Source organism: Macaca nemestrina, chromosome X (genome assembly GCF_043159975.1).
Source record: "Macaca nemestrina isolate mMacNem1 chromosome X, mMacNem.hap1, whole genome shotgun sequence".
Lineage (NCBI taxonomy): Eukaryota > Metazoa > Chordata > Mammalia > Primates > Cercopithecidae > Macaca > Macaca nemestrina.
This window is the reverse complement of record NC_092145.1, coordinates 80773304-80800181: the sequence shown is the minus strand read 5'-3', so window position 1 is coordinate 80800181 and position 26878 is coordinate 80773304. Positions and strand designations below refer to the sequence as shown.

The 26878-nt window shown below is 40.2% G+C and overlaps 1 long non-coding RNA gene across 8 annotated transcripts in view; it reads right to left on the bottom strand.

Annotated features, from left to right (window-relative positions):
• Window positions 1-18930: 18930 nt before the first annotated feature.
• Window positions 18931-26878, bottom strand: part of LOC105496954 (uncharacterized) — a 30756-nt gene continuing 22808 nt past the window's right edge. For 5 of the 8 annotated variants that reach the window (XR_011618253.1, XR_011618254.1, XR_011618255.1 and 2 more), the window contains one exon: window positions 18931-26434. This is a non-coding gene — a long non-coding RNA (uncharacterized lncRNA). The remainder of the gene's footprint in view (window positions 26435-26878) is intronic. The other 3 variants (XR_003021576.2, XR_003021575.2, XR_003021574.2) reach the window with 3 other exon arrangements.

Below are 26878 nucleotides of genomic sequence, written 5' to 3'. Positions count from 1 at the left end.
AGGGTTCTTGGATCTCATGCAAGAAAGAATTCAGGGCGAGTTCACAGTGCAAAGCAAAATCAAGTTTATTAGGAAAGTAAAGGAGTAAGAAAATGGCTACTCCATAGACAGAGTAGCCCCCAAGGGCTGCTGGTTGCCCATTTTTATGGTTATTTATTGATGATATACTAAACAAGGGGTGGATTATTCATGCCTTCCCTTTGTAGACCATATAGGGTAACTTCCTGACATTGCCATGGCATTTGTTAACTGTCATGGCGCTGGGGGAAGTGTAGCAGTGAGGATGGCCAGAGGCCACTCTTGTGGCCATCTTGGTTTTGGTGGGTTTTAGCTGGCTTCTTTACTGCAATCTGTTTTATCAGCAAGGTCTTTTTGACCTGTGTCGTGTACTGACTGTCTATCTCATCCCATAATTTAGAAGGCATTAACTGTCTGAGAATGAAGCCCAGTAGATCTCAGACTCATTTTATCTAGCTCCTATTTAAGATGGAATTGCTCTGGTTCACACACCTCTGACAGGATTACAGGCATGAGCCATTATGCCTTCCCCAATTATCTGCAATTTTGAGTAAGTAATTTAAACCCTCAGATCTCAGGATCTTATCCCTTAAAATAGAAAACTTCAAGTACATAATTTATAAAGTTAGCATTTTTTCAACTCTCTCTTTTCCCAGCCATGCTAATGTGTTTTAAGCCTTACCCCAGCCAAACTACGGAAAAGCAAAAATTACTTTGTTTCACTATTACCCCTAGTGGCTAACACACTAGCAGGTCATCAGAATATTTGCCGTTCCTACAAAATTCCAAGATTCTGTGATGATCCTTTGAGTATAAGAATCACATAGATACATGCTTTCTTTAAGTTATCTATGTTATATTTTCTCTTTACACCCCCCACCTCATTTCCTGATTCCTTTATAAGGGGTCTTTGGGATCATGAAAGCAAAATGCAGCATCCTCAGTGTCACATGCGTCCATGTGAAAAGACCACCAAACAGGCTTTGTGTGAGCAATAAAGCTTTTTAATCACCTGGGTGCAGGCAGGCTGAGTCTGAAAAGAGAGGCAGCAAAGGGAGCTAGGGGTGGGGCAGTTTTACAGGATTTGGGTACATAGTGGAAAATTACTGTCAAAGGGGGTTGTTCTCTGGTGGGCAGGGGTGGGGGTCACAAGGTGCTCAATGGGGGAGCTTCTGAGCCAGGAGAAGGAATTTCACAAAGTAATGTCATCAGTTAAGGCAGGAACCAGCCATTTTCACTTCTTTTGTGATTCTTCAGTTGCTTCAGGCCATCTGGATGTATACGTGCAGGCTTGGGCTCAGAGGCTTGACATTCCTGTCTTTTTATATTAATAAGAAAAATAAAACAAAATAGTGTTGAAGTGTTGGGGTGGTGAAAAAATTTTTGGGGGGTAATATGGAGAAATAATGGGTGATGTTTCTCAGGGCTTCTTCAAGCGAGATAGGGGCAGCGTGTGAACCTAGAGTGGGAGAGATTAAGCTGATGGAAGATTTTGTGGTAAGGGGTGATATTGTGGGGTTGTTAGAAGGAATGTTTGTCATATAGAATGATTGATGATGGCCTAGATACAGTTTTGTATGAATTGAGAAACTAAACGGAAGACACAAGGTCCAAATAAGAGAAGGAGAAAACCAGGTATTAAAGGACTAAGAATTGGGAGGACCCAGGACATCCAATCAGAGTGCCTAAGGGGATTCAGCGTGATTATTTGCTTGGTTGGTGAATTTTGGGGCCTATCCTTGAGTTTTTTTATGTTGTCATATACCAGGCCAGATTGATTTAGGTAAAAACAACACTCTTCATTTAAAAATATACAGAGTCTCCTTTTTTAGCAGTGAGTAAGTTGAGGCCTTGGTGATTTGGGAAGAAAGAGAAATGCAAAGCCAGCAATTGTTTGTTAAAGAAGGATTAGAAATGGCTAGGAGACAGTGAGTGAGATTGATAGTATGGTGGAGATAGCTGGGGAGAGATAGAGGGTGGCATAAGAATGGGAATGAGAATAAGAGTGAATATAAAAGTAAAGAATAGGACTTTATTAGGGTGAAAGTATTGGAGTGTGCCTTGCCACTGAAGATCTTCTATCCACCTCAAGAAAGACTTAAGGAAGGCGGTTTGAGGTAAAACCAGGAGATATGAGTTATGATGGTTTGGAGGAAAAGTATAAACTGGCAGTGTAAACAAGGGCAGGGCATTTACGAGTAGTTGAGAATGGTGAATAGGAGTATGACTAGACAGAAGATAGTAGGGATGACAAGTTTTTGGGGTACAGTCAAAGGAGTGGGGGTGACTGTGTAAAGCCTTGTTACAAAAAGTAGGGTAATAAACTTAATAGAATGAAAGAATGTATTAGGCTCATAAGGGTTACTACTGTTCTTCAGAAATGTGGGTGAGCTTAAGGAAAGTAGGATTGAGTACTTGCAACTTCTAGGAGGAAGAGGAGAGATTAGGCTGGCTGTCCAATAGACACAGCTTTATTCTGGAACAGTGAACCTGATGGGGAGGGTCTTGCAGGCGGATGGCAGTTGGGGTATTATAGATGACTAAGTAGGGTCCAGTCTATCAAGGTTGTAGAGTTTGAGGGGTCAGATTCTTAACAAGAACTTATCATCCATCTAGGGTGTCTTTATATGGCTGGGAATATGGACTGGGCAAGAGAAGAGTATAATAGTAAAAGTTTAAATGGAGTGTACCCTGTAGCATCTCAAGGACAGTCTCTAATTCTGAGAAGGGCAAGAGGTAAAAGAACTGTCCAATCTTTTTTAAGTTGGAGGCTAGGCTTGGTGAGGTGTGTCTTTAAAAGACCATTAGTCCGTTCTACCCTTCCTGAAGATTGAGGATGGTAAGGGATATGAAGGTTCCGCTGAATACCAAGAGCCTGAGAAACTGTTTGGGTGATTTGACTAATAAAGGCCAGTCCATTATCAGACTGTATAGAGGTGGGAAGGCCAAGCCTAGGAATTATGTCTGACAGAAGGGAATAAATGACCATGGTGGTCTTCTCAGACCCTGTGGGAAAGGCCTCTACCCATCCAGTGAAAGTGTCTACCCAGACCAAGAGGTATTTTAGTTTCCTGACTCAGAGCATGGGAGTAAAGTCAATTTGCCAGTCCTGGACAAGGGCAAACTCTTGAGCTTGATGTGTAGGGAAGGGAGGGGGCCTGAGAAATTCTTGAGTAGTAGTAGTATAGCAGATGGAACACTGAGAAGTGATATTTTCAGGATAGATTTTTACGAAGGAAAGGAAATGAGAGGTTTTAAGAGGCAGGTTAGCAGTTTGCAACTTACATGAAAGATGTTATGAAATGACAACAGAATAGAATGGGCCTGTGAGACTGGAAGGAGATATTTTCCTTGGTGCAAGAACCATTTGCCTTGTGTGGGAAGAGATTGATAGGTGGAAGCTTCAGTGGGAGAGTAGGTGGGAGTGACTGACGAGAAGGAGAAAAATTGGCCGTGAGGGACAGAAGTTGGGACGCTAGCTGCTTCTTTAGCTACCTTATCAACATAAGCGCCGCCCTGAGTGATGGGATCTGACGCTTTTTGATGGCCCTTGCAGTGAATGACTCCAGCTTCCTTTGGAAGTAAAGTGGCCTTAAGAAGAGTTTTTATTAAAGAGGCATTAATGATGGAGAACCCTTGCATAGCAAGGAAACCTCTTTTAGCCTACATAACAGCATGGTGGTGCAGTATATGGAAGGCATATTTAGTGTCAGTATAAATATTGATGCATAGTCCCTTTGCAAGAGTTAGGGCCCAAGTTAAGGCAATGAGTTCGGCTTACTGAGAGGTAGTGGAGATAGGCAGAGCAGTAGCCTCAAGGATAGATGTGGAAGATACTATAGCATAGCCTGCCTTTGCTGATGAGTGGTGATTAGGCCTGATGGAACTGCCATCAATAAACCAAGTGTGATCAGGGTGAGGAACAGGAAAGAAGGAAATATGGGTAAATGGAGTGAATGTCAGGTGGATCAGAGTCATGGGGTCAGTCATGGGGGTCAGGTGTGGTATCAGGAATAATGTGGGAGCCAGCATAAAACAGTAAGGTCAAGTTGTTCAGACAGAATGGCTACAGGGCACGGCCCTGGCTCTTGTGTAAGAATTCCAACTGCACAGCCCTGCACTTTGGCTGGGTGTAATGAAAAAGGTTTGGGATGAGTTAGGGATAGCTAGTGTGGGAGCAGCTTCCAGGGCTGTTTTTAAGGAATGGAAAAAGGAGTGGGGAAAGGATTTAGGATCTATGGAGTCAGCTAGGTTTTCTTTTGTGAGTTTATATAATGGTTTAGTCAGGATGGTAAAACTAGGTATTTAAAGGCAAAAGTACCTAACCATGCCTAGGAAAGAAAGGAGTTGTTGCTTTGTAGAAGGGGTTGGGGTTTGGGAGATTAGCTGGACATGATCAGCAGGGAGAGCATGTGTGTTTTTATGAAGAATTACGTTGAGATACCTAACGGATGAGGAAGAAATTTGGGCTTCGGAGGGGGATGTGCAATGTCCTTTTGAGAATAAATGTTGGAGGAGCAGGAGGGTGTCCTGTTGGGAAGATTTGTTAGAGGGGCTATAAAGTAGAAGGTCATCAAAATATTTAATAAGGTGAGAAGCAGATGGATGAAAAGAGAGTAAATCATGAGAAAGGGCTTGACTGAAGTAATGGGGGCTGTCCCTGAAGCCTTGCAGCAGTACAGCCCAGGTAAGTTGCTGAGACTGATGGGTGTCAGGGTCATTCCAGGTAAAAGCAAAGAGGGGCTTGGACGAAGGGTACAAAGGAATAGTAAAGAAAGCATGCTTGAGATCCAGAACATAATATTGGGTTGTGGAGGGGTTGTGAAGGGAGATATTGAGGATAGGAGAGTATATGGGTTTGGCACCATGGGGTGGATAGGCAAGACAATTTGGTTGATAAGGCGCAAATCCTGAACTAACCTGTAAGACTTTTCCAGTTTCCAGTGGCGTCATGCACAGATGGGACATGGCTTAGGAGGAATCCCAGGCTGCAGGCATTCCTTGGCCCAGTGGCCAGATTTCTGGCACATGAAGCAAGATCCTGGGGGAGGAGGTCCTGAAGGAATGCCTGACCACGGTGGCTTAGATGTTTTGAAGTTCTTGTGTGCTGGAGATGTGGCTGGGGTTTCTTTCACAGTGGAGGCAAGTAATTGCAACTATTCTCTATTATTGTATACCTTGCAGGTGAGGTTGACTAATTCCTGTTGTGGGGTTTGAGGGCTGGAATCTAATTTTTGGAGCTTTTTCTAATGTCAGGAGCTGACTGGGTGATAAAATGCATATTGAGAATGAGATGGCCTTCTGACCCTTCTGGGTCTAGCTAGGGTGGTAAAGTGTCTAAGGGTTGTTGCCAAATGGGTCATGAACTGGGCTAGGTTTTTATATTTGATGAAAAAGAGCCTAAACACTAACTGATTTGAGAGAGGTCAGCCAAAGGAAATGGAGCATTAACCTTGACTACACCTTCAGCTTCAGCCACCTCTGTAAGAAGAAACTGTTGGGCAGGTGGGGGAGGGCTAGTTGAGGAACACAACTGTCAGCCAGACCGGGTGTGAGGAGGGGAGGTGATAGAAGGATTATAGGGTGGGGGAGCAGAGGCTGAGGAAAAATTGGGACCTGGCTCAGCCTGGCGAGGGGCAGTCTGGGGAGGAGGGGAGAGGTCAGATGGGTCTGTAGAAAAGGAGGATTCAAAGGACTCAGAGCTTGGGGTGGAGACTGAAGGAAGAGACAGGAGAGAAAGAAGAAAGATTTGGGATGAGACACATTGGGAGCAGAGATTAGGAAGGGACTGATGTGCAAAAGAATTCCTGGACATCAGGCACCTCAGACCATTTGCCCATTTTACGACAAGAATTATCTAGATATTGTAGGATGGAGAAATCATAAGTGCCATTTTCTGGCTATTTGGAACCATTGTTGAGTTTGTATTGGGGTCAAGTTGTATTGCAGAAGAAAATAAGGCATTTAGGTTTTAGGTCAGGTGTGAGTTGAAGAGGTTTTAAGTTCTTGAGAACACAGGCTAAGGGAGAAGAAAGAGGAATGGAGGGTGGAAAGTTGCCTGTAGTGAAGGAGGCAAGCCCAGAGAAAAGAGAGCGTAGAGACACGGAGAGAAGGGGTGGGGGGTACTTGCCCCCCAGGGAGGTGGTGCTTGCCACCAAGGTGAAGGATCAAGGCAGGCATCCCTGCAGTGATCAGACACCTCTGAAATGTGGGTGAACAATCAGGCAGGCATCCCCACAGTGATTTAACACGAAAGGAAGACTGTCTTCCCAAGTCCGTGACTGGTGCCAGAGTTTTGGGTTCACAGATAAAACGTGTCTCCTCTGTCTCTACCAGAAAAGGAAAGGCACTGAAATTAAGAGAAGGGAGAGACTGAAGGGTGGCACAGAAATTGAAAGGAGAAAGAGGTTGAGGGCTAGTGAGAGAGGTTGGAGAAGGAGTAAAAGGAGGCTATTTACCCGATTTAAAATTGGTGAGATGTTCGCTGGGCTGGTTGGTCTGAGGACCAGAGGTCATAGGTGGATCTTTCTCATGGAGCAAAGAACAGGAGGACAAGGGATTGATCTCCCAAGGGAGATCCCCCAATCCGAGTTATGGCACCAAATGTCACGTGCATCCGTGTGAAGAGACCACCAAACAGGCTTTGTGTGAGCAATAAACCTTTTTAATCACCTGGGTGCAGGCAGGCTGAGTCCAAAAAGAGAGTCAGCAAAGGGAGCTAGAAGTGGGGCAGTTTTATAGGATTTGGATAGGTAGTGGAAAATTACTGTCAATGGGGATTGTTCACTGGTGGGTAGGGGTGGGGGTCACAAGGTGCTCAGTGGGGGAGCTTCTGAGCCAGGAGAAGGAATTTCACAAGGTAATGTCATCAGTTAAGGCGGGAACCAGCCATTTTCATTTCTTTTGTGATTCTTCAGTTGATTCAGGCCATCTGGCTGTATATATGCAGGCTTGGGTTCAGAGGTCTGACACTCAGCAGCTACTACCACCACTGGCACCACTGCCACCACTGCCACCACCCCACCACACCCCAGTTGCTTCGCTCTCCATCAAAGAAGCCTTTTCAGCAACAGCCAATATTTGTACCCTCACCAAGCCCTCTGATTTTCCCAATCACAAGGTCTTCACTACGATATTTTCTTCATTCATAAGTGCAACCTATTCTCCACCCCCAAGGTAAGTCAGTTCTAATTTTTTTGCAAGGGTTGACAGAGGTAAAGCCTGTCCAGATACCCCAAAGATGTTTCATCTTGGCAATTCTTGACTCTTTCAAGGAAATAATAATAGTCAAATATAACTAAGTAAAACAAATAAGAATATATAAGGTCTGTAAACCAAAAAGAAAAATTCAACTGAATGGACCCCTCCTCTCAGCCAAGGGCATTCTAAAGTTAACCTGAAAGACTAGTTCAGGCCATGATGGAAATGGGTGATCAGGCATGCCTCATTATATCCTCCTCCCTTTGGAATTTAGGCACAACTGACCAACATTAACATTAAAACAGAGACCTTAAGATTGACAAAGCAGACTCTTTGTAGCAATAAGATATGAACACAACAGATAGCAGGCCCCAAAATATATTTATTGAACATATTTTTAAATGATCCTGCAAAGCTGTCTCTGGTGGGGAAACCTACATTCTGTAGAGAATGCCCTTCCCTTTCCAGTTCTTTTCCCTTATCCAGGAGAGAATTAACTAAGAGTCTGGTACCTTTTTAAGTCTGATAAGAAACATTTACAACCTATTCTCTCTGAAGCCTGCTACCTGGAGGCTTCATCTGCATAATAAGAGCCTTAGTCTCAGAAGCCCCTTAGGTTAATGCAGATACTCCCTTCTATTGATTTCAGGACTTTAATCAGAAAATATTTGAATCTACCTATGACCTGGAAGCCCCCACTTTGAGTTGTCCCAGATTTTCAGACCCAACCAATGTACATCTTACATGTATTGACTGATGTCTTATGTTTCTCTAAAATGTATAAAACCAACCTGTAGCCTGAGCACTTTGGGTATATGTTCTCAGGTCTCTTGGAGCTGTGTCATGAGCTATTGGTCACTCATATTTATTTAGCTCAGAATAAATCTCTTCAAATATTTTATAGAGTTTGACTCTCTGTAGACAAGTCCTAGTTTTAAATCAGTTACCTTGTGGATGAAGGAAACCAAAATGCTCCTCTTTAAAATACTGCGGATTGTTGAGCTAAAGAAAATTAAAGTGCAGGGGGACACTGCCCTCCCCCTTCTTGCCTGATGGCAGGATAGCAATTTACAAAGACAAAAGGTCTTCCTGCCCTCCCCTCTGCCATTTTTCACCCCTTTACAAGGCTTATCAGCTCAGAGACAGTGGCACTCGAAAATCTAGAAAATCTAGGAGCAGATTTTACTCTTCCCATACATTTATCTTCTCACATTTTCCTGCCTCTTAGAAGCCTGAAGATGCTCTCTTGCTTGTCTTGTCACTATAGGATTTATGGCTTTTTGTTAAAATACTATTTAAGCAAGGACCCTAAGCCACTGCCTTAAGGGAGAGATACTTTCAAGCTGAAGCCGCTCCTGCATGATGGGTGTAGCACAAATCAATAAGCTTCTGCTGGTTTTTCGCTTGTTAATTTGACTTTAGTTTTTAGGAGAGTGTCTCAACTAAGAACCTATGAGGGAAAGAAGAGAAATTATATTTTCTCCTCTGCACAGATAATCTGACCACTTCTCTGAGCCCTTCTAAATATAACACAGCTAAATTATCTTAAATAACATATACCCATTAGTCAGCAAGTCAGTACAGTGCCTCTGCTGGCATAGCTATAAACTAAATGACTTGTTTTTATTTCATTTATTTATTTTGAGATGGGGTCTTCCCTCTGTTACCCATGTTGGAGTGCAGTGGTACAATCTAGCTCACTGTAACCTCTGCCTCCCAGGTTCAGGTCATCCTGCCACTTCAGTCTCCTAAGTAGCTAGAACCACAGATGTGTGCCACCACGCCCTGCTAATTTTTTGTATTTTTGATAGAGATGGAGTTTCTTCATGTTGCCCAGGCTGGTCTCAAACTGCTAAGCTCAAGCAATCCACCTGCCTCAGCCTCCCAAAATGCTGGTACTACAGGCATGACCCAAGGCACCCAACCAAAATGACTTGTTTTTAGACAAGAGGTTAGAAATTTCTTTCCTCAAAGGGCCAGAGAGTAAGTAGATTAGGCTAGGGTTTCTCAACCTCAACAGTACTCATATTTTGGGCCAGATAATTCTTTATTGTGGAGTGCTTTCCTTTTCACTGTAGGGTATTTAACAGCATCCCTGACTTCTACTCCCTAGGTGCCAATAACATCTTATTCTCAGTTGTGACAACCAAAACATTTTCCAGACATTTCTAGATGTCCCATAGGAGGCAAAATTGCCCCGAGGTGAGAATAACTGGTATAGACTTTGTATTCCATATGCTATCTGTCACAACTACTCAGCAGTGCCATTATAGCACAAAAACAGCCATAGACAATATGAAAACGAATGAACATGGTACTTTCCCAATAAGTGCTATGTATGGAAACTGACATTTAAATTTCATATAATTTTTGCATGTAATAAAATATTCTTTAAAAATTTTAAGCATTTAGAGATGGAAAAACCATTATTAGCTTGTGGGACAAACAAAAACAGGTGGTAAACCATAGCTTTCCAACTCCTATTTGTTTTATTTTTGAAAGTTTAATAATATATGTAATTTAAACTACTGTATCAAAATAATATTATTTTAACATGATAATTATAAAAATCAATTCATAAATTCAGTATGTATTTTACACTTACAATATATCTCAATTTGGACTAGCCACATTTTAAGTACTCAATAGTCATATATGGCTAATAGCTAATATATTGGGCCATGATGCCCTAGAGTATTTGCTTTTAGTTATTAGGCATACTTCCTCTCAAGAGGCCCTAGTCATTGGGAACATGAGGTCACTTTCCTTTGAAGGTAAAAGCCTCTAAGTCCTGTTATTGATCTAAACTCACAAAAAGAAGAAAACAAAACAAAACAAAACAAAAAAAAAACTGTAAGTAAGGTTTAAAAGACCACCATGACAAGATTTATCCAATTTGTGACTGTATTTCTGATTGGCAATTCAAAATTGTATTTGGCTTAGTAATTTTTCTTGCTATCTTGAAGAGGATCAATCCCAGAAGGTCTGATAGACAATGAGTGTTTTGGTGTAACTGGGTTTCTTTATGTACAAAGCTACAGAATTCCCCTTGAAGACACTGTCCTTGACATCCCTGAAACACCAAAATAGCCTTTTTTGTTTACTCCACAGCTATGTAGTATATGACAGTTAGTGCATTGTAGATAGGGCCATCTATTGAAATCTACATGTAATTATACTCTATCGAATATCTACTTTAAACAGCAAACATGAGAGCCTATAATTGACATCTCACTGTTTAAAAAAAACAATTTCACATATATATTCACAAACATACTGAAGTGGTCAATATTCAAAGCAAATAGTAAAGACTCAGATATTCCTCACTTTGCACCATGGTTTACTTAAATAATACAAGTACCCCAACAACACAGTTTAAATTTCAGTTACCATGGTATGTTGACTGTGATACTAAATAAAGTACAAATTTCACTGCTAGGTTTTCAGTATGTAAATTACTATATAACTAACAGATGTGAATCATGATCAATTATGAATCACATCACTTCTTTCAGTCTTTGGTGACTGGTCACTTATCATCTATTCAGTATATGTGCAGAGAACAAATCATGTGTTTATGTTGCCTCTTTGTCTCCCAGTGATAAACCCAAGTGACATTTAACAAAAATGTATAATGAAAGAGGGAATTGGCCAATAAAAGATGGAAGCTCAAGAAAGAAACTAAAAGGCACGATGCTGGAAATGAAATTCAAATCAAAGGTAAATGACGTTATAGAGGAAATAGCTGATGGTGGGAATGTTGACACTTCCACTGGTTGGAAAGGCTATATAGATATGAAGCCAGAGGAACTTAGTTAAATCAGACATGGACATAAATGAGGAATTTGGTTGTGACAAGCAATGCCTATTTTAAACCAATGGCTTGTGTCCTCATTAGGGACTGTCAGTATACCAAAAGAATGGGTGTTAAGTCTAGGAAAATTATAATACATCCTTATGTTGACTTTTAGTTCCCAAGATTTCCTATGACTATAATTACTGTTTTTAGTATTTAGATATTACTGCTAATGGTAAAATGGCCTATGAGTAGAAAATACGAAATTTACATTTCTCTTTATCCAAATTTCCCAGTGGATCCCTGGCCCTAACAATGTTTACCACTTCTTACTGTCCATTTTCACAGATATGGGGTACATGATTATATGCCCTCAACCCCTATGTTTTCTAGGTAACTCTACTACAGAATAAAGTGGTACTCAAATTACTCTCAGCTTGCTTAATATCCACTCTAGGACACTGAAAAACAAACACAAAGGGACTAAATAAGATGAATAGTATGTATCCCATTTCTTTTAAGTCCACTATCTTGATATCATGAGGCCCCCTCACTGGTTTTATGTAGATGTGCTACCGGAATGCATAAGCTAGTGCCAATTCTTATTTTCCAAAGATGTTAAAAGATTAACAAAGGATGGGAGGAGAGTGAGGATCAAAAAAACTACCTATCAGGTACTATGCTCACTACTAGTGTAATGAAATCATTTGTACATCAAACCCCATGACACACAATTTACCCATGGAAATTTACCCATTGGCTTTTGCTGCAAAAGTACCCCTTGAACCTAAAATAAAAGTTGGAAGAAAAAAAATTAACATAGCAAATTCTTAGACAGTGTTCTGACTTGTTTACAAGACCTATGCTTTCTTCCTAAGCTAGTGCTGGATAGTTCTTTTGATTTTTTTTTTTTTTTCATTATCTATCTTCTCCCTCCCTAGCATTGCCACCAAGGGAAACTATTTCATGTAAGACATTCTTTTCCCTCCGGCCACTTGGTTGGCCCTAATTTCTCTGAGCACATCTTTTCTACCTGTATTGTGAACCACAGAGCAGGCCTAAGGGAAGGTTATAAAGACTGTAAGATTGGTCTGTATTGTCTCAGTCTCTTTTAATATCTACTCCCTTGTGTATGGTCCTCCTTCTTCTCAGAGACTGAAGGCCTATTCTCTAGCTTCTTCATAATCAGCTTTCAAAATAGGATCTGCTGTCAGTGATTTATCCCTTTAGTGCTAGGATGGTAAATAAATTTTATCTTGCATGCCAACTCTAAATTATCAGTAGCAGTCACCTGAAATGCTACGTGAAGGATTCTGGGGATGCATCCAGTTGAATTAGTTATGAGAATAAAAATTGGTTACTATAGGAAAGAGAATCAACAATTCAATGGATTAAAGAGAAAGAATGTTAATTATTTCTTACATGACAGTATCAATGTAAAAAGTTCAAATCAGAGAGGGAATTCTGTTTCTTAGTCATTCAGGGACTTGATTTCCTTCCAAGTCACTGTACTTTCATCTCATAGGGAACCACTCCCATCTGTATGACTGAAACTGGGTAGCCATTACATCTGAGTTAAAGCTGGTGGGAGAAAGTATGGAAAGGAGAGCATACCCTGTGTCTTAGGACCCAGGCGTGGAAATGGCACACATCATTTCTACTCACATTTTATTGATTATAACAATCATTTGGCTATGCAGAACTGCAAAAGAAGCTGAAAAATGTAGTCTAGTTTGGCAGTCACACATCAAGCAAGAATGGGAGAATGTATTTTGGTGGGCAACGAGCAGTTTTTTCCTTACTAGGCTTAACAGGAATCAATGCTGTGATTAATGAATGAAAGTTTCCATGAGTTGGAAAAAAGAAACTGTGGCAACCACCCATATTATGGTATTAGCTGATCTTGCCTTAAGTGTGAAATGGAAGTCTTGTTTTCTTTCCTAGAGGGTTCTGAAGTTTAAATATAATTCAAAAAAATTTAACAGACATTTTCTACTATGAGAAAGGTACTTTTGTTAGGTACAAAAATAAACTAGTCCCTGCTTTATCACTTATTGTAGAACCAAAGATTCATCTCCAGATAACGGAATTTCAGACATCCGAGGAGGGTGTCTACCTCCTATATTTGCCCTGCTACCAAGGAGGGCAAATATAGGCTTGGGAAAGAAGGCCTTCTTGTATGAAATCACACCACACAGGCACGAGACAGCTCTAATTACATATAAGTTTAGCTCTATAAAAATGAGATTGGGGTGTTTCAGATATTTTATTAGGAAATGTACAGAGAAAACAGTTGATGGGGCAAAAGCTATAAACACTAAGGTGAGAAGGAATCAGAATATAGGCAAGAGTTATAAAAGCATCTAAATGGCATTTGTATCTGTTTAATCAGCCTATCAGGTAAATCTGCCCACTTTTCTCCCTACCAGTGAACATCTGTTTTGAACCTCTAGGATATGGGACCTCTTGCTTGATACCACAGTCTTTCTGTGCCTACCTATACTAAAGCCTGATGTCATCTTCTGTGCCTTCCCTTACAGGCTTATTTCCTTCAACACTGACCATTCCTCCAGCATTTCTTATTCTAAAGATGAACAGGTAAAGAAACTTCATTGGAGGGAAAATTAAGCAGCAATTGGCATTAGAGAGGGAGCTGTGCACAGTCCCTGTCTCAACAAAAATAGCTTAAGATGAGATGAGTACCTTACTTAGCATAATCTTGCTACTGAAGGGGCTATTCTAAATGTCCCCCAACCCAACACCATTATGTAAACATTCTCTAACATTCGCTATTTAATTTAGATAATCCACCTTTCCTTCTGGCCATTGCATTCCTTATCTAGTAATGCAGGAAAAGGGCAAGAAATCAAAGGGAAGGAATAAAGGGACTTCTGATTCCAGACTGTATTTTGAAGGGAAGTCATGGTTGGTTCACAATTTTCTTTAGCTTTTGCTTTGCCTTTGCAGAATAGTTAATATTATTGTTTTACCTATGGGAACTGGTATCCAATCTAGTGCCTAATGGGGCTATTGTTACTAGAGCTATTTTCTGTGAACCTCATAGCGTACTCTCTTCTGCTGAAAATGAGACTTACTATTCATTCTGGGTTCTCTCGAAAGCCAGCCCGCCATCTACAAGAATTAGCGGTCACATCCATTTGGCTATAGTTCAGGTAAGTCCCATACTTCATGTCCTGCTTCTCAGCAATCTGCTGCTTAGAGCCAAAAACCCTATCTTAGAACCCCAAAATATATGTCTAGTTGCTGTATTAAAAACCAGGTAGCAGCCTTTACAGAAAGTCCCTTCTCTCAGAATCTAGTTGAGCCAATACTAGGCAGCGGCCACTATATTCTTCTTGGTTCATTCTCTTTCTTTTGGAGGCAACAGCTTAATATGGTGAGGACAACTGGAATCCATTTCTATCTATTCACCACTTTTTAAGTAGTAAAAGTAGTAGCTCAAAAGTAACTTTATTCCCTGCTAAGTCTCGCTCTTTCCAATTATTATTCAAACATGAGAGGTGACGGTGAGAAGATTGGTTTGGCATTATAGGATGGTACCATGCAAGGTACTCTAACAACCTGCCTTCTCTCTCATGGTCTATCTCCCTGCAGATTCAGGTTGCATCAGCTGTCCTCCTATGTCCACAATCCAAATGCTATGGGATACTGTGCCAGACAAGTTTTTCAGTTCTTCAGGAAGTAGCAACTGTGAGTACTCTAGCTCACAATGGGAGGAGCACAATGACTGGACTCCAGCCATGAGCAAATACAAGTAAAGGTTTAGCTGAGACTGTCTGCTCCCCAGTTCTCCAACCCCTGCCTACCCCAGGCCCCTTTTTGTCTTCATTTATAGTAGAAAAGTAATAGCCGGCCGGGCATGGTGCCTCACGCCTGTAATCCCAGCACTTTGGAAGGCCGAGGCAGGTGGATCACCTGAGGTCAGGAGTTCTAGACCAGCCTGACCAACATGGTGAAACCCCGTCTCTACTAAAAATAAAATAAAATAAAAAATTAACCGGGCATGGTGGCAGGCGCCTGTATTCCCAACTACTTGGCGGGCCGAGGCAGGAGACTCATTTGAACCCAGGAGGCAGAGGTTGTAGTGAGATGAGATCACACCATCGCACTCCAGCCTGGGGAAAAAGAGCGAGACTTCGTTTCAAAAAAAAAAGAAAAGAAAAAGAAAAGTAATAGTCACAAAACGGATATAAAAAGAGAGGTAACAATGGGAAACTACAGGAGGGCAAATTAATACTTTTATAGTTTCAGCAGACCTGTAGTAATAGAAGAAAAACTGATTTTCACTTGGTTCTGACTATCTCCCTGGGCTAGAAGGTATAGGGCCAAGGTAGAGGAAACGGAGGTAGATGAATTATCTTCCTGTGTCTTCCTTTAAGTAGTTCACATTGCTCCCATTTAGGTACCAGCTAATAGTCATAATTACTATAATCCCTCTCTTTGGATATTCTCTAAGACTTTATTTCCCCATGAGCATAAAGACATACAATAGTACACTGGAGGTTAGCTATGATTAGGAGGAGCCATTCTAACTATAAATTACTCATAATCCAAGCTCTTTCCTGATGAGCATGTATCCGTTATAAAAGAGGCTATGATAATATACAGTGAGAAAAGAATTCGTTTAGAAATTAAGTGAATTTGGATCTAGGGTCACTTCAGCTATTTTGCACTGTGACATTGAGCGAGTTATTTTCTCTGGGTTTCAGGTGCCTCATCTTTATTTTGTGCATTTAGATACACAATTCTAATTGGTCCAATGGGAATTACACAGCTAACACAATCATGCAGCGAAACAAAATAAAATACAGTGGAATTGAAGTGAGGGAGTAAAACCACCACACTATGCAGATGAGACTATCTGCCTAGTAACAAGACATTTCTTGGACTCTGGTACTTCAGCCAAATGTCCTCTGGGGGTGGGGAGGAAGACAATATAGCCCACTGCCAGATAGAACCCACATCTGTTCCACCATTCTCATTGTCATTGCATTTCCTGGGATACTTTCAGAATAATTCATTAGCAAGGAAAAAAAAGAAAAAAAAAAAACAGAAAGAAAAAGGCTACAAGGGGAAGGGTCTCTCTATGTCTTTGGGATATATCTAATCATTTCTTCATGGAATATTATAAAGTAGGGTCCACTCAAAGCTCATCCCTCACAAGCCACCCAACCTTTGACATTCTTCTTCTATATAATACGAGTCTTTCTAAGATTTTTTAAAATCCTGCCTGCAAAGTCTGCTTATGAACTTTTTTCCTTACCACAGAGTTCCCAAAAAGGTACAGGTTCTGCCTAAGTAGTTGACTACCTGCAAGGCTGCTCAAATCCAACTTTCTTTCCCATTCTACTTTGCATTCTACTCTCCCTTTGCTCTCCTTTCCTTAGGTCCTCAAGTGATGCCAGCTTTTGTTCTAGCACTCTAGAAAGGAGTTATAATTTTGATCCAGAGTACACAGGGAAGAGAAACTGGAGTGGGTAAAAGGAAGCTCATCACTGGGAAAGCTGGTACTGGGAGAAAGACTGTGGCAGACCCAGGAAATACTAACAACAAGAACCCCTCAAAAGTTCACCTTTATCAAGCCAATGGAAACAATATAGCTGAGTGGGGTTTAAATTTTGAGACCTATTCAAATGAGTCCTCAGCTACCATGTAAATTGCCTTGGTTCTCCATTTGCTATAATTCATAGGAAAGGTACTAAGGTCCTTCAACTGGTTTTCCTTGCTACCTCCACCTTTGTCAGAAGTTGAACCTATGACTAGCACACTTCTGCCTATCCATTCACAGTGAATAGAATGGCTGGCTAAATTTTAGACCCCATTTAAATTATTCCACTTTGAAATTTGAATGATAGATGCTTGCCTAAGTCTACTAGCCTCAGTAACATTACCTTTTCTCATGACCAAGGGTAAAAGAGTAAACTGATAGGAGGCACAAGTTTTTGTGGATGTGGGTTGGGCTGGCACCAAATCTAACTACAAGCATACAGTGATCACTTCATACTCACCACATAAAAAATACAAAAGCTGAAAAATACTATCAAGTGCTTTGACATTTTCTAAACATTCCTACTGCCCCTATAAAATTGCCTTGTCTGACCTTTCCTCACTAACCAGGAGACATGGTGTTTTTCATTTCCTCTCCCTTCAAATTTTACAAGAGAATGAAGAGAATTTGAGGACCAAAGCACCACAAACACAAGGGTAAGCACAGCAGATATGACAAGGGGACTGAAGTAAGCCCCTGTGGGAATAGGATCGGCTGAAGGAATCAAGAGGGATGGACAGAGGAACAGAAGACACTCAGGAATAACTTCAGGAAGTCTCCTTACCTCCTCACCTGCTTTCCCTCTGTCCTACACATCTAGCCTTGCAAAGAAATAAGAGTAAAGTCCGTGTAGGACCATCCCAGTTCAGAAGCAACCCCTAGGATAGGGGTCAACTTTATCACCTCAAACTCTACTCATTTATAATGACAAAATTCAACTGTTAACACATAGGTAAGAGTTCTTCAGGCATTGGTTTTGAAGGTACATGTACTGGGACGGGCGCAGTGGCTCACACCTGTAATCCTAGCACCTTGGGAGGCCAAGGCAGGTGGATCACCTGAGGTCAGGAGTTCAAGACCAGCCTGGAAAACATGGTGAAACCCAGTCTCTAGTAAAATACAAGAATTAGCAGGGCATGATAGTGGGTGTCTGTAATCCCATCTACTCTGGAGGAGGCTGGAACAGGAGAATCGCTTGAACCCGGGAGATGGAGGCTGCAGTGAGCCCAGATCACACCACTGCACTCCAGCCTGGGTGGCTAAGCAAGACTGTCCAAAAAAAAAAAAAAAAAAAAAACCATAGTTTCCAGTTTAATTTCCAACAAAGCAGTAGGAACTCTTGCCTATAGAATACTGTGCTGGGGACTGGCCACAGTGGCTTGTGCCTGTAATCCCAGCACTTTGGGAGGCCAAGGTGGGTGGATCATTTGAGGTCAAGAGTTGAGAGACCAGCCTGGCCAAAATGGTGAAACCCTGTCTCTACTAAAAATACAAAAATTAGCCCGGTGTGATGGTACATGCCTGTAATCCCAGATATTCAGGAGGCTGAGGCAGAATTGCTTGAATCCGGGTGGCAGAGGTTGCAGTGAGCCGATCACGCCACCGCACTCCAGCCTGGAGTGAGACAGACTCCGTCTCAAAAATATAATAATAATACTGTGCTGGTTCATTTGCCTATAGTCACCAATCTAATGTTTGGGTATTTGATCATTCCGAATTCTAGAAACACTGAGGATCCTTTCACCTACTCAGGGTATGGGCCTCTTTCATAAATGCTTAATTCCCACAGACTTAGTTTATTTATACCCTGCTCCTCTCCCACTTTTGGTCCTCAATAGTTTTTTGCTTCTCACATTTTTTATTGGGTTTCTGCTTCTCAGTAGCCTTGACCAAAACAACTGACGCTATAAGAAATGAGACTCAAAATCATTTACCCGCACTGGGTGGTTAAGGTAGTTTTAAAAAAGAAAGAAATGAGGCTGGGCACGGTGGCTCCCACCTGTAATCCCAGAACTTTGGGAGGCCGAGGCAGGTGGATCACTTGAAGTCAGGAATTCGTGACCAGCCTGGCCAAGATGGCAAAACCCCGTCTCTACTAAAAATACAACAATTAGCCAGGCATAGTGGCTCAGAACTGTAATCCCAGCTACTGGTGAGGCTGAGGCAGAACTGCTTGAACCCAGGAGGCAGAGGTTACAGTGTGCCAAGATGGCACCACTGCACTCCAGCCTGGGCAACAAAGCGAGACTCCATCTTCAAAAAAAAAAGAAAGAAAAAAGAAATGAAGAACTTAGGGTAATTAGTGTGGTTAGGGACAGTGAGTTAGAAATTGTCACATCAAAATACAAAGTTTTCAAAGCAGTATATTTTATTTTACAATAGCAACCCAACTCCCCAGTTTGTTTCAATTGTGACATCTAGATGGCTTAAGATTACTTTTTGGTGGTCACCCATGCTGAACAGTATTTTTCAATCTTCAAAACAGCAAAGACTCAAAAGAGATTCTGCATTTCACATCAGTTCACAAGTTCAAGAGTCTTCCATTCATCTTAGCATTTTGGGATAAATTCTCTTTGAGGTAGAAGGGCAATGACGAAGCCACTTAATTCCTTGTGTCTGCATAAAAGCAGATTCATCACTTCATTTATGTGAATAAAGCAGATGATGATAAAATGTTCTCTTATTCTTGTTTAATCAGTAGTGGTAGTGATGCCAGAAACTGTGAAAGGAAGGCTTTTAGTTACTTTCTTCTTTCCATTTTCCAATAATGCATTCCCCATCCCCACCTGAAGAAAGGGGTGTTACTGAGTCCAGCTGATACCACACATTAAAAGACAAACATTAATATTTCAAATCTGATGTCTAACTAAAAATGTACAGAATGAAAGCTAGAAAATTTCAACCCCAGATTATCTTCAACCTTGCTCCCTCGACCAATCATACTTTGACATTTATCTATTTCCTTCTCCACTTATGGATGTAATTGACTTGCCATGGAAACTACAGTTTAGATGCTTTGAAAGTATGTATGAACTACAATGAACAATAAAGTCCTCTTCTTTTGAAGCATATTTTGGCTTCAGCTTTAAGATAATCTTATGACAAGAGGGGTCACACTGATTCACTTAATAAATTCCATTCTTACCTAACACAAGGTTTAGTTGATAAGCACTTGGACAAAAATAATTACTTTTCAAAAATATAAAGCAAACTAGTGAGGACAAAGGATTTTGTCCTCATCTCAACAATGATCAGTTATTGGAACTGCATGAAACTAAACACTTTAGACCTGGAGCTGGTAATGTTCTTAAGGCCAATTCAGAACAAAGGCAGGCTGCCCTTAAAACAGGTTTGACCTTTTCCTTCACTCTTCCTCCTGTCCCACCCTCTGTGAGTGATTTAAAATGGAAAAGGTCAAAGCCCAGCCAGGCCTACATTTAGAGAAATTAAAAAAAAAAAAAAAATTTCCTTTCAATTTTGGCCAATTATTTCCAATTTTTATTTTATTCTTAAAACTTAAGCATGGTAAAATGTTAAGCTGTTTTCATCCACTGATATTATTCTACTATAAAAAGCCCCTCTTGAGTAGATTTGATAAAAAGGAGGACATTTCTAAGGTATAAATTGAGAAGCTGTTGCATGAGAAATCATGTCTCCATCTCCATTTTGCTATGCGTTAGCTGAGGATTGTTTCTGAAAGAGATCTATTTAGGCAGTGTATGTATGTGTCAGCACGTAAAAAGTAAATAACTGAAAATAGACAAACCTTGTAAATGCACTTCAAAACCAACTGTGGCTCAAGTATGGGTGGTTCCCCAAGGCTGGTACCAATGAGACTGGGGTTTGGGAATTAGTCATCATCCCTCCTGCTGCCCAGCAGTGGTCAGTCATTTTTCATGAGGGATGGGCTAGGAAAATGAAGTGTCTATTATAAGGAGAGTTCCTTCGACTTAAAGGAGCAAGCTCACTACAAAACCCAGCTACCTGCTTATTGTAGTGGCCAGAGTGGTAGAAGAGATATGGAGTAGGAAGTAAACCACACAATGTTATTTAGGGACTAAGCCATGCCCCTAACAAGAAAACAAGCCAAAAGGAAAGTATTAGGCATTCTCTGGGAAGGCATGCATTTTTTTTCCCATGTCTCTGGGGCCAAAAACCTTATACCAAGTACCTACTGGCACCCAAATATATTTGTAGAATGAATGAATACATGAAAAAAAAAAAAACCAGTAACCTTTCTCCTATATTCTACTTTCCAAGCCAGTTAATAAGCAAGTGTCTTCTAGTCATGATCTTTTTTGTTTTCTGTCTAGGATTTAACACAATGGTTGATATAACAGTCACTTCTGTTTGATGAAGAGTATCACTTCATTCCATTTATTGTGTTTTTGTTGCATCTCCAAGTCAAAATAAATGACTTTTGGAGCAGATATATTTCATTTAGCATTTAGTATCATCTTCATCAATATTCATATGAATGAAAAAATAAAAAGCCCTCTCTTATTCCCACTCTACAGAGCATGTCAAAGGTGATCTATTTAGTTTTTCCTTAGTATCGAACATATCACAGCTACTCAATGAAGTTTCCTCTCAACTAAAGAAACACAGTCTCTTAGAGAATGTGTTCCTGTGTTTCCACCATAAGATAAATGACATAAAGTGCACTTTGGTTTAGGTCTTTCAAGTACTTAAGAACAGCACTTTATTCAGTTTTAATAAATTTTTACTAAATATGGTAAATGGGAAAGAATTTTTTGTATTGCTCAAATGTCTTCCTGTCTCTAAGCCAGACCAATGAGCAAATACCTTTAAAACTAGTTGTTTCATCTTGAACCATGTAACTGTAATAAAAGCAGAATGTTTGCTTAATAAATTAAAGAACAAACCCTGAGCCCTTTTATCAGTCTCCTGGCTTCAAACTAAGCCAATGAGCAAGTGATTTGGGGGATTCCTGAAACTAGGAAAAATGTCTCTATTTTGAAAGAAACTTGCCTTTTTCTTTCTTTTTTCTTTATTTTTAAATCTCAAAGGCAATTGAGTGTGTCTTCTGGACCAGACCTATTTAATTTACTAATTTACCAAGCATAGTACCTTGCAGAGAATAGGCACTGAAATATTATTTACACAATCAAACTAAAGATGTTCTTCTATCTTCAGCTGTCAATGGTCTAATGCCCTCACCTCTGTCATCCTCAGGACCCAGAATGGTACATTCCACATAAAAGATGCTTTGTTTATCAAATGAATCAAAAAGCAAACCTGAGGCATTTATTTACTGTCTGTAAATTTACTGTCTGTAAACCTGAGGCATTTATTTACTGTCTGTATTTATTTACTCCTTTGCTGTCTATAAGCCAGACCAAGGTGGGTCTAATTCACTTCTATCATCAGCACTTAAGAAACTGAATGGAAGACCACAACACCTTGTTTTTTGCAAAAATTTTCCGTCTCTTCGATCAGGCCAGGGAGCACATATCTTCTGGACAGGACTTTATCTCTCTACTTAGCTTAGTATACTGCCTTATACTAGTCCATTTGTCCCATGTTTTCATCACTGAATAAACTTAAGTGACTTTTGGTCTGGATCTCACACCTATTACTTCATTTCCTTCTGTGAGCACTCTATAATGATGACATCATTTTTTTATATCCTAGGGCATGTAGTTCCGAGCCCCACAGAAAGTAATCACCATTCAGTAAGCCAATAGTTCATTCCTATCTGTATAGAACTGTAGGCTTTGTAAATCAAAACGTAATCACCATTCAGTAAGCCAATAGTTCATTCCTATTTGTATAGAACTGTAGGCTTTGTAAATCTACACAAAGGTCTCTGTTGTAGGTTCAATATGATAATAAATGTTTGTGCCCCCAGTTGTTATCTCTAAGGATATGAGTAATCAATGATCATTCAGCAGATACTGCTTACATATGGGTGGCAGTTTAGAAATTATAAATTGATTTTACACATATTTTCTTCTGCTACCCAGGACACAATAAAGATGGTTTATCTTTGCATCCCCAATGCCTAGCAATGAGATTGGCACACAATAGATAACTACTATAGTGGCATTCTTCAGACAACCAATCCCTTGCATATGCGTATTCAAAAGTTAATCATTGTTACTCAAATTTTCCTACTTTATTTGCACAATATAACAACTATCATACAATTGTATAAACCTAGTGCTCAGCACCAAGTAAGAAAATCAACAGTTACATTTATATGGTGCCTTAGAGTTCACAAAATGCTAACATAGGTATTGCCTTATCTTTGGCTGTGGGTAAATGAAATATGATAAATTTTCAGTGCCTTTAACAATGAGTTCACATAGTAGACAATCAAAATTGATCCATTTAACAGGTATTTAAACCCTTGGTTTGTATAACTACGTATAGAACCCTTCTCATTGTGGTTTAAGTATACAATGAGAATTTTGTAGAGACAGTACCTATCTTACAGAAAGTTTTATTCATATAGAAAGCATCGAATTTTTCACATTTACAAGTGCTTTATAATTTAGAAAGCACATTCGCAAACTTAATTAAGTGACTTTTGGTCTGGACCTCACTTCTATTACTTCATTTCCTATACTATCTCCTTCCCGGTTACCCGGGAAAATGTACCGGTAGTAATTTAACTTAACCTCACCAGTAAAGTCTTGATTGTTTAAAATTAAGCAATATCTCATTCCTTACATCTGAATAGTCTAGAGGATAAACTTTCCTCTTATTATAGGAGAATTAATCTTGTATTTCACAGTACCCAAAACAATAGCTGGTATGTGAGAGGCAGTTAATTTCATTCATTCATTCATTCATTCATTCATAAATATGTAGCCCATTGACATTTGTATTGTGCTTTAGTTTACAAAGCACTTTAATGTGCACCTTTCTGAAATTTTTTGTTCTATGAGAGTATTTTTTTCCCCTTTGGTAGCTCTAGTGCCCAGCATGGTATCTGGCACATTATAGGTGACCACAATAAGCTGAGTCCCTTATGTATTCAGTATACTTTAAAGTTTAAAAGCAGTTTCCATGTGTTTTCGTTTCTGATACCTGGAATACTGCATTTTTACTCAAAATTACCAGAGCAGCAAACACAAATTGGCCTCAAATACACATATAATTTATTCATTTATCAAACAATTCTTTGTGTCTGCATAGTACTATATCCTTTTGAAAGAGCACTTTTTTATGCTTGCTCCTTTGTATCCACAATGTTAATCACAGTAGAATACAAGTGCTTTATAGTTTACAAAGCACATTCACTATTTTTCTTCAGGTCACCTACATGTGAATCATCGTTGCATTTTGAGTGCCTAGCACAGGGACAGGCACAGAAAAGGAAATTAGTAGTATTCAGACATTTTCTCTGAATAACGAATAATACATCAGGGGATAGTAAGCTATGAACAGCAGGCCAAATCCAATTGGCTCAAAAACTAAGAATGATTTTGACCTTATAAAAAGGTTGTTTAAAAAACAAATATGTAACAGAAACCGTATGGCCCACAGTCTAAAGTATTTATGATTTTGACCCCTTACAGAAAAACTGTGGACCCCGATTTACATAATGCTTCACAATTTCCAATGCACTTTCAAATGTTAACTATGCATGATTGCCAATGCACTATTAAGGAGCACGCCTTGGTTTTTCTCTTACGTTTTACGGTGCTTTCATATACATTATCAGTCATTTAAATCAACTTCCCACATAAACAGGAAGGAAAAAAATCAAGGAAAGTATTAAATGTGCTCAATAGTCCCAGGTTCTCTTGTCTTTAAGCCTAGAGATGGGTATTAAACCCAGGAGTAGGGCTGGCACAGTCCACCAAATTATTTGGCCACTACTATGAGCAGGGAGTTCAGGCTGTCCCCTTGGGAACTCACTTTGTCCCAAGCCCAGTCATCCTTTCCATAACCATCACTAGAAATCCCAAACCCCAGAATCCTGCTCACCTAAGCTCAAAGAAGGAAGCTGTTGCTGGCAGGTGCTTCTCAGAAGTCTGGCACATCTGTGTATTTCTTGTCTAATTCTTCTCATTGGCCTGCAGCATCTCTTCACATTTTTCTCTAGAGGGCCTGGCACTTTTTTTCCCCAACAACCTGACCATTTTATCTTCTCAGTCTAGGGATTCTGGGGTTAAAAGAGAGGACTGAAATACAGTATCACCTATATGAATGTTTGCTCCTGAGGGGAATAACAAAATCCAGATTAGATACTGACTGGATTCTGGTGTCTCTCTCAAGTGGAGTAGATGTGAATAGAAACAGAAGTTTACAAAACACTAAAGCCTAACAAATAGGTAAAAGCTGTGATTTAAAGCTGGCTCAAGACTGGCCCAGGCATAATACTGTCAATCTAAAGATATGTTCCTTTAAGGTAACTGGCAACATCAAAAAGTACATCTCAAAAGAATCAGGCTTAAAGAGAAACAGGAGAACTGGAAATATATAAGAGTAAGAAGTGTAAACAATAGAAAAGAGGTGGGGTTTAGGGTTCTCATCTTGGGATTTCCCCAGGTCTTCAAGCTTCCATCCTTCCTGGGTTCTAGGTCATGGACCTCCAGATTCCGGCCTTTAGTCTTGAGATATCTGTTTCACTTGGGTCCTCTATCCATATAGGTAGGGTTTGTGACAGAGGCCTTCCATCCTTGGGTTGTAGGTCTTCCAACTACAACTCCGGGCTAATCTTAGATCTTTGGCCTTGTGTCACAAGTCTCAGTTCTTAGGCCTTCCATGTGTCCTGTCCCAGGTCTTAAGACTTCAAACTCAAGACTTGAGACTTCCATCCAACTCAGGCCTTCTGTCCAATTCAGACCACCCTGTTTTCTTGGCTCTTGAGGCTTTTGTTCGTTTCAGGCCTGAGGCTTCTATCTATCTTGGAACATGGGCTTTCCATCTTAGTCCTCGGGTCTCGAGTCTCAAACCATCTGTCTTCTACTTTGGGCCTTTTATCCATATGAGCCTTCCACCTTCTGTCCTACTTGAGTATTGGGTTTTACTGCAGTCTAGACTCTAGGGCCTTGTTTTGGTCTTGGATCATCTCACATGGCAGCCTGGCATAAGGAACCGCTCCACAATGCTCATTCTGATAGCCGACGTTCTGCACCTATCAGGCAGGGCTTAAGAAGCCCCTCTGCCACACATGACACACACACGTACACAAGCCCACATATGCAAAGAAATATTTAAGGAGAGAAGATTACATGAAATCAAAGAGAGGGAGATAGATTCATGAAGAGGCTGAAATACTCAAAGGTGAGTAGAAAGGGAAGAAGCAGAGAAGAAACACAAGCCAACAGTGATTAATACTGAAATAGAAAATCACAAACAGCAAGAGATGCTGAGGCACACAGGGGAGGAAAAAGAGAGAAAATAGCCCAAGAGAGGCAGAAAGGAAATGTAGAAATGAGAAATGTGAGATAAAAAGTAGAAACAGCAGAAAGGAGGCCAGACTCAGAAAAAAGGTGAAATTTAAAACGAACAAGAAGGGGAAGGGGTAACAAATAATCACAGTTCACAAAGAGAAAAGAGAGGTAGGCAGAGAAAGGAGAAGTAGACAGAACAACAGAAGGACAAAAAGCACACACATGTGACCCAAAAAGGAGACATGAAATAAAGCGTGAAAGAAGAGCCACATCTAGGAGAGCAAAGAGAAACAGCAACAAAAGGAAAAATGAGAGATACGTCTAAGATAAGGCACAGACCAGTCTTGTGAACAAAAAGAGAAAATGAGGCAAAGGCACACACGAAAGAAATTAGCAAGAGAAAGATGGAAATGGGTAAGACACACTTTAGATAGAGAACAAAGAGCAAAGACAAGGAAGAAAGAGACAAAGAAATACACACTTGAGTGCAAGAGATAAGCAAAGGCAGACATTCAGAGAAAGTAAGTAGTAAAAGAGACAAGATACAGTGAGGGGCACAAGAGGCATGAAAAGCATCACAGAAAGATAAAAAAAAAAATCAAAAAGTGTCATTAGTAATTATATTAAACTATTGTTACTACCAATACTATTTATACTACTACAATAATAATAATTATAACAACCACCAACACCAACACAGATGCTCTTCTATTTACAAACTTTTACCTTAGGGATTTCTTATGTAGAACCAAAGCATGCCAACTCTGCCTGCTACCTGATAGTGCTAGTGGTCACTTATATTGTGGGAAATGAATTTATGAGTCTTCTTGGCTTACCTTTTACTTGCCATGTGCCAGGCACTGCAATAGGTGAGCACTTTACATACATGATTTCATTTAACCCTCACAAACAGGCAAGTCTAAT